The sequence below is a fragment of the Capricornis sumatraensis genome, chromosome 2 (assembly GCF_032405125.1).
Source record: "Capricornis sumatraensis isolate serow.1 chromosome 2, serow.2, whole genome shotgun sequence".
NCBI lineage: Eukaryota > Metazoa > Chordata > Mammalia > Artiodactyla > Bovidae > Capricornis > Capricornis sumatraensis.
In genome coordinates this window covers 129,579,542-129,594,987 of record NC_091070.1, presented here as the reverse complement: position 1 = coordinate 129,594,987, position 15,446 = coordinate 129,579,542, and positions in this window count along the sequence as shown.

Below are 15,446 nucleotides of genomic sequence, written 5' to 3'. Positions count from 1 at the left end.
CTTTTGGACTCTGAGGGAGAAGGTGGGATGATTTGGAAGAATGGCACTGAAACATGTATACTATCATGTAAGAAACAAATCGCCGGTCTATGTTCGATGCAGGATACAGGATGCTTGGGGCTGGTGCACAGGGATGATCCAGAGAGATGATATGGGGTGGGAGGTGGGAGGGGGGTTCAGGATTGGGAACTCATGTCCACCCATGGCAGATTCATGTCAATGTATGGCAAAACCAATACAGTATTGTAAAGCAAAATAAAAATAAAAATTAAAAAAAAAATTACAAGAAGAAAAAGGTGATAAATTGTGTTAAATGCTGCTCAAAGGTAAGATAAAATTGATTAGTGTGTCATTAATGTGGAGGTCTTCGTTAATCTGAACAATGGCAGTTTCAGGCTTCCCAGGTGGCACTAACTCAATGAAACTAAGCCATGCCCTGTGGGGCCACCCAAGACAGGCGGGCATGGTGGAGAGGTCTGACATAATGTGGTCCACTGGAGAAGGGAATGGCAAATCACTTTAGTATTCTTGCCTTGAGAACCCAATGAACAGTATGAAAAGGCAAAATGATAGGATACTGAAAGATGAACTCCCCAGGTCAGTAGGTGCCCAATATGCTACTGGAGATCAGTGGAGAAATAACTCCAGAAAGAATGAAGGAGTGGAGCCAAAGCAAAAACAATACCCAGCTGTGGATGTGACTGATGATAGAAGCAAGGTCTGATGCTGTAAAGAGCAATATTGCATAGGAACCTGGAATGTCAGGTCCATGAATCAAGGCAAATTGGAAGTGGTCAAACAGGAGATGGCAAGAGTGAATGTCAACATTCTAGGAATCCAAACTAAAATGGACTGGAATGGGTGAATTTCACTCAGATGACCATTATATCTACTACTGTGGGCAGGAATCCCTCAGAAGAAATGGAGTAGCCATCGTAGTTAACAAAAGGGTCCTAAATGCAGTACTTAGATGCAATCTCAAAAACGACAGAATGATCTCTGTTTGTCTCCAAGGCAAACCATTCAATATCACAGTAATCCAAATCTATGCCCCAACCAGTAATGCTGAAGAAGCTGAAGTTGAATGGTTCTATGAAGATCTACAAGACGTTTTAGAACAAACACCCAAAAAAGATGTCCTTTTCATTATAGGGGACTGGAATGCAAAAGTAGGAAGTCAAGAAACACCTGGAGTAACAGGCAAATTTGGCCTTGGAATGTGGAATGAAGCAGGGCAAAGGCTAATAGAGATTTGCCAAGAAAATGCATTGATCATAGCAAACACCCTCTTCCAAAAACACAAGAGAAGACTCTACACATGGACATCACCAGATGGTCAACACCATCAGATTGATTATCTTCTTTGCAGCCAAAGATGGAGAAGCTCTATACAGTCAACAAAAACAAGACCAGGAGCTGACTGAATTCAGAGCAAATTCAGACTGAAATTGAAGAAAGTAGGGAAAACCGCTAGACCATTCAGGTATGACCTAAATCAAATCCCTTATGATTATACAGTGGAAATGAGAAATAGATTTAAGGGACTAGATCTGATCGATAGAGTGCCTGATGAACTATGGAATGAGGTTCGTGACATTGTACAGGAAACGGATCAAGACCATCCCATGGAAAAGAAATGCAAAAAAGCAAACTGGTTGTCTGAGGATGCCTTACAAATAGCTGTGAAAAGAACAGAAGCGAAAACCAAAGGAGAAAAGGAGATATGAGCATCTGAATGCAGAGTTCCAAAGAATAGCAAGGAGAGATAAGAAAGCCTTCCTCAGTGATCAATGCAAAGAAATAGAGGAAAACAACAGAATGGGAAAGGCTAGAGATCTCTTCAAGAAAATTAGAGATACTAAGGAAATATTTCATGCAAAGATGGGCTCAATAAAGGACAGAAATGGTCTGGACCTAACAGAAGCAGAAGATATTAAGAAGAGGTGGCAAGAATACACAGAAGAACTGTACAAAAAAGATCTTCATGACCAAGATAATCACGAAGGTGTGATCACTCACCTAGAGCCAGACAGTGTCATACTTTATTTTTTTGGGCTCCAAAGTCAATGCAGATGGTGATTGCAGCCATGAAATTAAAAGACGCTTACTCCTTGGAAGAAAAGTTATGACCAACCTAGATAGCATATTGAAAAGCAGAGACATTACTTTGCCAACAAAGGTCCATCTAGTCAAGGCTACGGTTTTTCCAGTGGTCATGTATGGATGTGAGAATTGGACTGTGAAGAAAGCTGAGTGCCTGAGAATTGATGCTTTTGAACTGTGGTGTTGGAGAAGACTCTTGAGAGTCCCTTGGACTGCAGGGAAGATCCAACCAGTGCATTCTGAAGGAGATCAGCCCTGGGATTTCTTTGGAGGGAATGACGCTGAAGCTGAAACTCCAGTACTTTGGCCACCTCATGTGAAGAGTTGACTCATTGGAAAAGACTTTGATGCTGGGAGGGATTGGGGGCAGGAGGAGAAGGGGATGACAGAGGATAAGATGGCTGGATGGCATCACTGACTTGATGGACATGAGTCTGAGTGAACTCTGGGAGTTGGTGATGGACAGAGGCCTGGTGTGCTGTGATTCATGGGTTGCAAAGAGTCGGACATGACTGAGCGTCTGAACTGAACTGAACTGAACAGGTGGCGCTAGTGGTAAAAACTCGCCTGCCAGTGCAGGAGACTTAAGAGAGTCGGATTCAATCCCTGGGTTCGGAAGATCCCCTGGAAAAGGGTATGGCAAATTACTCCAGTATTCTTGCCTGGAAAATCCCACGGACAGAGGAGTATGGCGGGCTACACGTCTATAGGGTCACAAAGAATCTGACATGACTGAGCACACATGTACCACACTAAGACTTAAGCACAGTTCTAGATACTGGGAATATAACAGTGAATGAAACAGAAAAAATAAGCCTTATCTTCTAGCGCTTACATTTGGACAAAGAGTTGGACCACTCTTTTCATGTCACAGAGTTGGACACGACTGAAGCAACTTAACACATGGCAGTTTCAGTGAAGTGGAATTTGATTACTTCCTTAAGCAAAGGAAGGGAAAAAGTGGAGACAGCTATCTTCATCAAAAGTAAGAAACTCAAGAAGTTATACTTGAAAGGGAAGATTAATGACCTGTCCACAATGTCTACTTAACATGGAAGTGGGTCAAAAGAAGATTCTTTTTTAAAAAGATATAAAAATTAATAGCAAGTTTAATTAGGGAAAGATTCAGGATGATAGGAAATGGTTATACCAAAGAGAAAGAAAATTTGGGGGGGGGGTGTAGACTGGCCTGTAATTGGGAAAAGTGATCACATCTGGTGGGAGATTAAAGTGCTTCCCTTTTGGCTCAGATGGTAAAGAATCTGCCTGCAATGCAGGAGACCCAGGTTTGCTCCCTGGATCAGAAAGCTCCCCTGGAGAAGGGAATGGCAATCCACTCCAGTATTCTTGCCTGGAGAATTTTTAATTCCATGGACAGAGGAGCCTGGCAGGCTACAGTCTGTGGGATCGCAAAGAATCAGATATGACCAAGTGACTAACACTTTAGCTAGGAGAATAGACAGAACTGAGGAGAAACAAGAGAAACATGGTAACAAGAGGAAAGGAACCATGTATTATCACAAGATGGTGGTGGATAGAAATTCGTAGAACTTTTGGTTTCATAGCTTCAGTTTTCTTAGTGAAGTTGGAATTAAGATCACCCATTGAGAATGGAGGTTAAGGGGAAAGTGTTGTAAGTTGTGAAAAGAAGAGTAGGTATGAAAGACTCATAAAGTAAGGGAGTAAATGAACTTTATGAAAACAATTTCCAGATGGATAAAAGTCTTGTTGTCTATAACAAATTTGGTGCAGTAGAATTTTAATTTCCTTATGGTGGGGAAATGCTATAAATATTACAGAAATTACATTCTTCTTTCAATTTTTATATGTATAACTATACTCTGAAAACTGGATATATAGTCTTAGGATTTCTAACTTTTGATCTAGAAACTTTAATTGAAACTATAGTCTCCTGAGTAAGTATGTTCTTTGGAGGATTATTAATCTTGATAACATGATACTCAAACATTTGAAGCTACTGCTGCTGCTGCTAAGTCGCTTCAGTTGTGTCCGACTCTGTGTGACCCCATAGATGGAAGCCCACCAGGCTCCCCCGTTCCCAGGATTCTCCAAGCAAGAACACGAGTGGGTTGCCATTTCCTTCTCCAATGCATGAAAGTGAAAAGTGAAAGTGAAGTCGCTCAGTCATGTCTGACTCTTAGCAACCCCATGGACTGCAGCCTACCAGGCTCCTCCATCCATGGGATTTTCCAGGCAAGAGTACTGGAGTGGGGTGCCATTGCCTTCTCCATTGAAGCTACTATGTATTTTCAAATATTTTAAAATAAAACAAGATTTGTGTGTTGTTAACAGTAGCTTCTCTGGCTAATCATCAACTTCTAGCTTGCCTAAAGTCCAACAGAAATGTTTCTATGTTCCAGGCAGTTATTTAGGAACCCTGGCTCTTTCCAACCTCTAGTTCTGTCATCTTCAACAACTTGCTTCTAAGGTTGTTGCCAAAGGGGAGATACCATGAAGGATTCACGTGGAAAGTTTTTAATGACCCAGATCTGAAATAGATGTACATCACTTCCACCCACATTCTACTTTCTGGAACCAAATCATATGGCCACACTTAATTTCAAGACAGACTGTGACCCATTTCTAGTTATGTCTCAGGAGACTAGGGAGAAGGGTCAGGTGAAAGACTAGTCTGTCACAATTAGTTGACATTCTTTAAATTTTTAAATGTTCTTCCTTGCTATTAATTTAAAAATATGAGTTAATTAGGCTCTTATGTTTTGAATGATTGCTTCTTGCTGTTCTTTGAACATGCCGGGCATGCTCCTTGGAAACTTTCCCCTAATTCCAGTACTTCTGATTCCCCTCACACTGCTTTTTCTCTCCATGGCACATATGTTCTAACACATTATATACTTCACTTAGTATGTTTATTATTTATTGTCTTCAATGACTAGAATGTAAACTTCACAAAGACAGGGATTTTTGTCTGCTTTATTTATCGATGCACCCTGAGTACTTAGAACAATGCCTGGCCCATGGTAGTTATTCAATATCTGTTGAAGTAATTAAATAAAAATAAGGAAAACTTTCTTATCATACTGATGATCCTTAAGTAAAACTTCAGAACCAAAATTTTTAATGCATGATTTAAAAATAAGATCATGTCAGTGTATGGTAAAACCACTACAATATTGTAAAATAATTAGCCTCCAATTAAATTTATATTAAAGAAAACAAAAAAGATCAAATATTAGAAATTAGAAAATTAGAAAATTTTCTGAAAGCATATTGTTATAGTAGCCTATAATTATCTCTTCTGTTCTGAGCTCCGGAGAGTCAGTTTTGACAACCAAGTCCAGAATATAATTTAGACTGATGCTATTGTTTTTAGTTTTAGAGTAAACATCAGAGTAAGAAAATTAATATATCATTCTAAATTAAAAGATCAGTATACTCATTTGTGGTAATCTCATAAAAATATCTCATAAAACACTCATAAAAGAATTTTGACTAGTATTAATAAACAATTGGAAAATTTATAAAATTTTTATAAGGGAATTATATAATGTTTAATACATTTTTAAAAAGTGAGTGTAGTTTAGATGTTATTATAAGAAGGCTTTTGTCATAGCCCATTTTTAGGTTGGTAGGAAATTCTTCCTGCCCTTCAGTCACTCTTTTAAGGAGTGATTTAATATGACTGATGAGTTTAGAAAAATTGGGCCCAAGGGACCTGGCCTACTACTCATTTTGGTATGAAACTTCTTGAAGGAGGTGTGTGACCTGCTCTGTGCTGTGTGTTTTACAGGGCAGACTTTGCCATGCAGATTAAAGGTCTTCTAATGAGGGGATAGATTTAATTCAGTAGAGCATTATCAAGTCCCTGTATTTTGATAAAATAGGAGTGGGATTTGGGGGAGCCAAATAACATCCTAATATTGATGTCTGGTGTGGTGTTGGTCCTGTTCTGGACAATGGCCCCATAGGAATTTTCACTTAGTGGATCATTATAGCCTATGGTAGCCTTGCTTTTACATAAATTACTGTTTTTACAGAAATAGGTGACAGGTTCTGGATCTTAAGTGAATGGTATGTAAGCCTTGAAGCAAAAATGGGTACCTTAATGTGTCTACAGGCCATATGCTTCACCAGAAGCATGGGCTGAGGAAGCCTCAGCCAAATTTGGGCTGTAAAAAGAGCATATATTAGCCATACTAAACTGAGCAAGGGTGTAGGACTCAAAGGTTAATATTTTGGATATATTTTGATAGTGGAACCAAAAAGATGTGCTGTCAGTACTGACAGTTTGGCTGGAAGTAAGGATGAGGTGAAAGAAAGGAAAGGTGAAAGATTGGGTTTTGAAGTTCTGTTTTGGACCATGTAATATTTGAGATAGTTTATATGTCTAAGTAGAGATGTTAAGAGTATAGCAGACTTTTGGACTCAGAGGGAGAGGGAGAGGGTGGGATGATTTGGGAGAATGGAATTGAAACATGTATACTATCATGTAAGAATCGAATCACCAGTCTATGTCCAATGCAGGATACAGCATGCTTGGGGCTGGTGCACGGGGATGACCCAGAGGGATGTTGTGGGGAGGGAGGTGGGAGGGGGAATCATGTTTGGGATCGCATGTACACCCGTGGTGGATTCATGTCAATGTATGGCAAAACCAATACAGTATTGTAAAGTAAAATAAAGTAAAAATAAAAATTTAATTAAAAAAAAAAAAGAGTGTCACTGGACAAATGAATCTAGAGTTTTCCAGAAGAGTCAGAATTTAGTAATCATTGGCATAAATATACTATTTAAATCACAGAACTGAGTGCACTCTTGACAGATAGTGAGTCTGTAGTTAGTTGTAGAAGGGAAAGGAGTTAATACTGAGCATTGGGGTTACTGGGACATTGTCAAGCAATAGAGAAGATGCTCTAACGACCAATAAGGGAGACAGATGAAGTGTAAATGATGATGGAAGCCTAAAGAACAAAGTGATTCAAGAAAGGATTATTCTGTGTCATATACTTGTGAGTAGTAATACTTGAAAGTATAGAATAAATAGTTGGATTGGGAATTGTCTATATGATACACAGTACCTACTCTCAGTGACTTGCAGTAGCAAAAGTAGCAAAAATAAAAGTGTAAACAAATGAATGTAAGTATGAAAGATACAGAGACATACAGGATAATTTCACATCTTGACTTCAGAGGCCTTCTGGAAGAGATGGATTTTGGCCATAAATAAAAATTCTACAGGTGTATAAGGACAAGAGTAAATCAAAGTGGAAGAAATAGTAATACATACAATGTAATATGAATGATGAAATGGAGAGTAATTAGTAGACCCAGACCATGATCTCTTCATATAGGATGTTGTATATTATGTTGCAAAGCTTGGATTTTTTTTTTTAATGGAAGATGGAATAGAGGTTAAGCAAGGAAAATAAGACTTTATTCCTTAAAATATGATACTTTAAAATTTTACAAATGAATATAAAGTATATGGTTTTCAAGTCTATCATTTATTCCCCTACTTGAAAAAGATTTTTGTTTTAGAAAGATCATTAGATAATGTAAATCAGTACAAATGAGGTTATTGATGATATTAAAATTGTCTAGGTGAGAGATAGGAAATTTTCTTGGACTGAAAGTTTAAGTCATAGACTTTTAGATTAGCTCTAATACCTTTCCTAAGAAAAATATCCTAACTTGATTACTTAAGCAGTAATAAAATATCTCCTATTTCAAGTAAATGTAAATTAATGATGTAAAAGAGGAAGCTGCTTTGGTTGATATAAAGGTTAGAAATAAATTATTCATAGTTCAGGCAACCTGAATTCAGTGTAATTAATAGTCAACAGGCTGTAGTAGTACATGAAGAACTTTAATCAGTAGCAGGTAACTGTGGGTTAGAAATAGGAAATGACAAATAGAGATAGATAAGATTTATTATTTAAGTTATGATTTCATAGAGTTTAGAGCTAGGGGGAAGTGAAAACTTCATTTAATTTCAACAGATCAGTGTTTTGAGGCTTATAAAAATAGTCAAAATTATAAGGAAAAGATAAAAATGACTCAGTTTCTATATTCATATGTATAACCTACATCAATGCCTAAATATAATCATACAAATTCTTCATGCCTCATTTTATCCTTCTGGTTTCTTTTTCCCCATCTTTCTTCCGTTGTATACGGCAGGGTTCCCCACTAATTTATAAAAATGTGATAATGTGTACTTTTCAGAGTTTTGCTTTACTCATTCATTATCTCATGGAAATCTCTCCAAAACATGATATAGTTCCAATTCATTCTTTTAAATTGCTGAGTAATATTTCATGGATGAACCATAATTCAGCTGTTTACCCACTCAAGTATGATAGAGATTTATGATCAGGTATATCCAGTTCTTATCTCTTGCCAGGCACATGAGAAAATTATACTTTCCCTCTCACTTTGGTAAGGCTTTATGATAAGTTCTGGACAATCAATTTTAGGTAGGAGTGATATGCATTCATCACTTCTGTGCCAGAGTATTTGGTTAATAACACGAGACCCTCTGTTACATTCTTCCCCCTGCTGCAGCAACTTGTGATGTTATAAATGATGAAACCTCTATCATCCTAGGTCTGTGAGTGAAAATTACATGGAATTAGGTTTTCTGATTAGCCCATCATGGTCATGTAGTATGAATAAGAAATAAGACTTTGTGGTGTTAAAGCTCTTGTGAGTTTAGGGTTGTTTGTTATTGTTGGCAAAACTTATTCTGTCTTAACTGATATAATGGGATTTCTCTGTTTCCAGTTTTATGCACTATGAACATTTCTATAGGATAAATTATTAGCTTGGAGTTCATGGGCCTATGGGGATATATATTTAAAATTTTAATAGATGTTGCTGGACTTCCCTGGTAGTCCAGTGGTTGAGACGTATGCTTCCACTGCAGAGAGCACAGGTTCCATCCATGGGCAGAGAACTAATAAGATCCCACATGCTGTGCAGTGCAGCCAAAAAAACTGGTGATAAAACTGTGGTATAGATCATCTAATTATTCTAATAATTTTCAAATTAATTTTAATTTAAAAATTATTGCTGTGTTATTTGCTTGATGAGGCTGTGTAGTTAAAAGAAGCCTGTGTCTGAACTATGATTTTTCAAAGGATAATGCATCAAATTTTTTTCAGTGACTTTTTCAGTAAATTAATAGTCATTAAATGATGTAGTCTCAAAGAGTAGAGAATTTCTTTGTCAACAATATTGTTCATAGTCAGTAATATTGTTCCAGTAGTCATGAATGGATGTGAGAGTTGGACCATAAAGAAAGCTGAGAGCCAAAGAATTGATGCTTTTGAACTGTGGTGTTGGAGAAGACTCCTGAGAGTCTCTTGGACTGCAAAGAGATCAGTCCAGTCAATTGTGAAGGAAATCAGTCCTGAATATTCATTGGAAGGACTGATGCTGAAGCTGAAGCTCCAATACTTTGGCCACCTGATGTGAAGAGCTGACTTATTTGAAAAGACCCTCATGCTAGAAAAGATTGAAGGCAGGAGAAGGGGACAACAGAGGATGAGATGGTTAGATGGTATCACCAACTCAATGACATGAGTTTGAGCAAGCTCTGGGAGATGGTAAAGGACAGGGAAGCCTGGCATACTGCAGTCCATGGGGTCACAAACAGTTGGACACGACTGAGTGACTAAATGACAACAAATTGTTCATAGTGCCAGATCTGCTCTCAACTTATACCAGATTAACAACTATTACATTTAAGGTTTTCTAGTACTCTTGCCTGGAAAATCTATGGTTGGAGCAGGCTGGTAGGCTGCAGTCCATGGGGTCGCTAAGAGTCGGACACGACTGAGAGCCTTCACTTTCACCTTTCACTTTCATGCACTGGAGAAGGAAATGGCAACCCACTCCAGTGTTCTTGTCTGGAGAATCCCAGGGACGGGGGAGCCTGGTGGGCTGCCGTCTCTGGGGTCGCACAGCGTCAGACACGACTGAAGTGACTTAGCAGTAGCAGCAGCAGCTCTTATAATAGTATCTGAGACTTTTGTACATTCTGTTAATCACCTAAATAGCAAATATGCATGCTCAGTCATGTCCGACTCTTTGTGACCCTTTGGACTAACCCGCCAGGCTCCCTGTCCATGGGATTTTTCAGGCAAAAATAATGAAGTGGGTTGCCATTTTCTCCTCCAGGAGAACTTCCTGACCCAGGGATTGAACCTGTGTCTCCTGCATTGCAAGTGGATTCTTTACTGCTGAGCCATCAGGGCTTCTCTAAATATATAGTTTATTGAATTATCATGTTTAATTAAGTCAAAACTACTTCAACCACAGGGGATATGATGTGTATGTGAAAAGTATGGGGTTTGTTTGGCTGACTCAGTTTGGAGTCCTAGCTCTGCCATTCAAGTTCAGAATAACCTCTCTGTGGCTCAGCTTTCTGGTCTGTAAAATGGTGATAAATAGAGAAAATAACAGACATTTTGAAAGGTATCTAGCACAAAGCAAGTGCTAACAATTATTGTCTCTAATTTTTATTAATGAAATCAGTGTTATGAATGCCCATGACAAGAAGGGCCTTCACTAGTTTTTAATGAATTTGGTTCACTGCATGAAGGTGAAAATTCAACAGGAACAATGAAAAAGGAGGACTTGTACTTTAGATGTTCCCTAGCTCTAGACTGGCCCTGTGGACTCTCTCCATCCTCAGAAGCCTCCTTCCTGGCATGGGAGTACCTGATATATCAGGAGAACCTATATTGCCAAGCTGGTGCCTGTGGTAGCTATCATTATTGTTGTTGTTTAGTCGCTAAGTCATGTCCAACTCATTGTGACCCCATGGACTGTAGCCCACCAGACTCCTCTGTCCTTGGGATTTCTTATGCAAGAATACTGGAGTGGGTTGCCATTTCCTTCTCCAGGGGATCTTTCCAACCCAGGGATTGAACCCATGTCTCCTGCATTAAACAGGCATTGGCAGATGGATTCTTTACCACTGAGCCACCAGGGAAGCCAGCCATTATTATTACCCACCTGCTTATGCCAGTTCCTTTAAAAACAGAAGTTAACCTGGAGGCTGTAGTTCCTACAAATGAACATGTTAGGGCCACCCAAGGCAGCTTTGATCAGTAATTGGTGACCATAGTCTATTAAAGACCAGGTTGGATTGGAACACTGGTATTTTGGTGCCAACTCTACTGATTCAGGTATTATTTGCCTCATTAAGAGGACTCGGAATGGTTTGTAGTACATGGGAGTCAAAGCAGGCTAACTGGCAGACCAGCAAGTAGATGAACCTGAGGATGTCCCCCTAGTAGTAACCAGGACCCAGAAAGAGAGTGTAACGTAGTCTGTATGTAACATAGTCTGAGTGTAACATAGTCTGACCCTCCAGACACCCTGTGGCAGAAGGAAGGTAAGGATGCCAAGGGAGGTGGAAATTTTTGTTTAATGAACTTGATTCCTGTGACCTTGATAGATCTGCTTACTAGTTCTCATAGCATTTTTGTGTATTCCTTACAAAAATCCTTATATTTTCTGCATAGATGGTCAATGTCATCTGTGGATAAAGAAATTTTTACTTTTTCAACCTCTATTTTTTTTCTTTTTATTGTATTATTACACAGGCTAGTATTTCAGTACTACATTGTATACTCCCATGGTGAGAGAGGACATCCTTGCCTTTTCCCCAGTTATTTCACCTTAAGTATGATACTGTGGTGTTGGAGAAGACTCTTGAGAGTCCCTAGGACCGCAAGGAGATCCAACCAGTCCATCCTAAAGGAGATCAGTCCTAGGTGTTCATTGGATGGAATGATGTTGAAGCTGAAACTCCAATACTTTGGCCACCTGGTGCGAAGAGCTGACTCATTGGAAAAGACCCTGATGCTGGGAAAGATTGAGGGCAGGAGGAGAAGGGGAGGACAGAGGATGAGATGGTTGGATGGCATCACCGACTCAATGGACATGGGTTTGGGTGGACTCCGGGAGTTGGTGATGGACAGGGAGGCCTGGCGTGCTGCGGTTTATGGGGTCACAAAGAGTCAGACACGACTGAGCGACAACTGAACTGCTGATGTTATTAATAGATATCTTTTAGCATGTTGAAGAAGTTCACTATGTTACTAGTTTTCTAGAAATTTTTATCATGGATGAATGAATGATGAATTTTCTCAAGACTTTTTCTGAATATTTTGAGATTAACAACATATTTTGTTTTTAGTCTCTTGACATGGTGAGTTACATTAATTGACTTTTGAGTGTTAAACCAACTTTGTATTCCTGGTATAAATCTCACTTGGTCATGACATATTTTCCTTTTTTATATATTATTGAATTTGATTTCTAAAGTTTTTGTGAAGAATTTTTGCATCTTGACATTATTTGTATTGTTTGTGTTATTTTTAGATTCCACATGTAAGTTATATCATATTTTTATCTTTTTCTAGGTCCATCTATGTTGCTGCAAATGGCAGTATTTCTTTATTATAGCTGAATACACATTTCAAAATGAACAGTTCTGTGGCATTTAATATGTTCACAGTGTTGTGCAAGCATTACCGTTATCTAGTTCCAAATCATTTAATTACCCTCTAAGCTGTTAGTCCCCATTTTCCACTCCCCCAGGCCCTAGTAGCCACCAGTCTGCTTTCTATCTCTTTGAATTTACCTATTCTGTATATTTCAAATATGTAGAATCATGTCATATGTGATTTTTTTGTATGTCTAGCTTCTTTCACTTCAATTATTTTTTATACATGTGTAGTAAAGGAAGTTAACTATATTATTAGTTTGTTATTCCCTAGCTACCACAGATTAATTTGCTAACAATTTTTTTATTGATTTTGACAGATAACAATACTATGAACTCCTTTTAAAGAAAAAGGTCTATGAAACAAAGATGATAAAAGTTAAAATACTTTTTGATGAGATTCATAACATATTGTTGATTAGTTGCTGAGAAGTGGTTACACGTGTTATTGTGAGTACAGTTAATACTGCTCATATTATTCAGCCAGAGAAATAATATCTAATTACCAAGAGGTTATATAAAGTAACAAAAATAGAATGAAAGATATTATACTAAGGGTTAGAGAAATAAGTTTCGATATATAGGAAAGAAAAATTGATACTGATCTGACTATATGATGCTACAAATTTTATTACAGAAAACATTAGCAATTCCTATTAACATTTATAAATGACCTTAATTTTAAAAATGTTTTCAAATGGATGGAACAAGTTTGCATAAATTCATATAAATCTGACATATTAGAGGCTTTAACTGGTTACCAAAAGAGAGCAGCAAATTGACGTAATTTTTATACATATTAAATCAAAACTGTCTCTTCACTTCGGAGCTCCAAGATAATAAAATGATCAATATGCCCATTAGTTCCAGCTCTACTTGCTATCAATTATCTGTGTTGTTTAGGAAAAAAGCATTAAAAGGAGTTTAATAAACAGATTTTGTTTCAAATTGCAGGCTATTGTAATTTGACCCTTATAGATAACTCAGAGTTCAGATGAATAAACTGATGTTTAAAAAAGTATCTGTTGCATAGGATTTTAGAATTTTATGGAATTAGAGCATATTGCAAGGTAGAAAAGCACCTACTCTTTGAGGAGGGGAAAGTATTAGTAACCCTGATCCTTATTCCAGTGTCACTGCTTTGTTAAACTAATTGTGAATGGCTTTTTTTTTTTACCTTTGAAATTGAGTTAAAATTTTAATGTAATGAAAAAGATATTAGGAAACTTGGACGTTAGCCTGGCTTTGCCTGTAACTATCTATAGAACACTGAAGCAGTTAATAACCTCTCTATGCACCAAATTATACATTCTAAGATTAGCATCTATATGTTCACTTATGCATTCAATAAATATTTATTAGACATATCGTATATACAGTAGGCTGGTTTGAACTCTGAGGATACAGTGATGACCATGACAGATAAGCCCCTCCATTTACGGTGCTTATATTCTATTTGGAAAGGCAGAAACAGGAAAAACATGTAAGCAAATAATATAATATCAGAAGCTTATAAATGTGAGAGGGTAGAATAAAAAGTGATTGGGCTAGTGTGAGACAGTAAATTTGGTTGTCAAGGAAACCTTTTCTGGGGAAATAATGAGGAAGCCATTTGGAGATATGGTGAAAGAGCTCTTCATAATGAGCAAAGAGCGAATGGAAAGCCCTGTTGCAAGAAAAGTTGAGACTGTTCAAAAGAGTATTGTAAAAGGAAGAGTGAAAAAGTAGTATAACGTATCCAGATAAGTAGGCACAGACTATTTCTATCTACTGGAATTTTAAAAACAGCTTTGCTGAGGGTATGATTGACAGGCAATTAACTGTTAGTCGCTCAGTCGTGTCTGACTTTTTGTGACCCCGTGGACTGTAACCCGCCAGGTTACTCTGTCTATGGAACTCTCCAGGCAAGAATACTGGAGTAGGTAGCCATTCCCTTCTCCAGGGGATCTTCCTGACCCAGGGACCGAACCCATGCCTCCTGTGTCTTCACAGGCAGATTTCTTTCAGCAGGTAAAGAATTGCCTGCAATGCAGGAGACACAGGAGACATGAGTTTTGTCCCTGGGTCAGGAAGATCCCCTGGAGAAGGGAATGGCAACCCATTCCAGTATTCTTGCCTGAAAAATCTTATGGACAGAGGAGCCTGCTGGGCTACAGTCAAAAGAGTGGCAAAGAGGTGGACAGGACTGAGCATGAGCAAGGCAAACATTGCAGCAATCTATAAATTATGGGCTTTCCCTGGTGGCTCAGATGATAAAGAATCTGTCTTTTTCGTTACATTAAAAGGAGATCTGGGTTCAATTCCTGGGTCAGAAAGATCCCCTGGAGGAGGAAATGGCAATCCACTCCAATATTCTTGCCCAGAGAATTCCATGAACAGAGGAGCCTGGCAGGCTACACAGTCACAGTCCATGGGGTGGCAAAGAATCGGACAAGACTGAATGACTAACACTTAAATGACATACAATTAATGGCATGTATTAGTTTCTTAGGGCTGTTGTAAAAAAGCATGGCAACTGAATGGCTTAAACATCAAAAATTTCTTGTCTCATAGTTTTAGGGGTTAGAAGTCCAAGGTAAAATATTGGTAGGGTAGGGTCATGCCACTCCGAAGGTGCTGGGAAGGGATCTGTTCTAGGCCGATCTCCTAGTTTCTGGTAGTTCCTTGTGGCAAGGAACTTTAATCATCACATTGCATTCTCCCTGCTCCTATGTCTGTGTCTAAATTTCCCCTTTTTATAAGGATACCAAATGATGTTTTAGAGACCTAACCCACTTCATCTTAACTAATTTCATCTGCAATGCTCTATTTCCCAAATAAGGTCACATTCAGAGTTACTAGG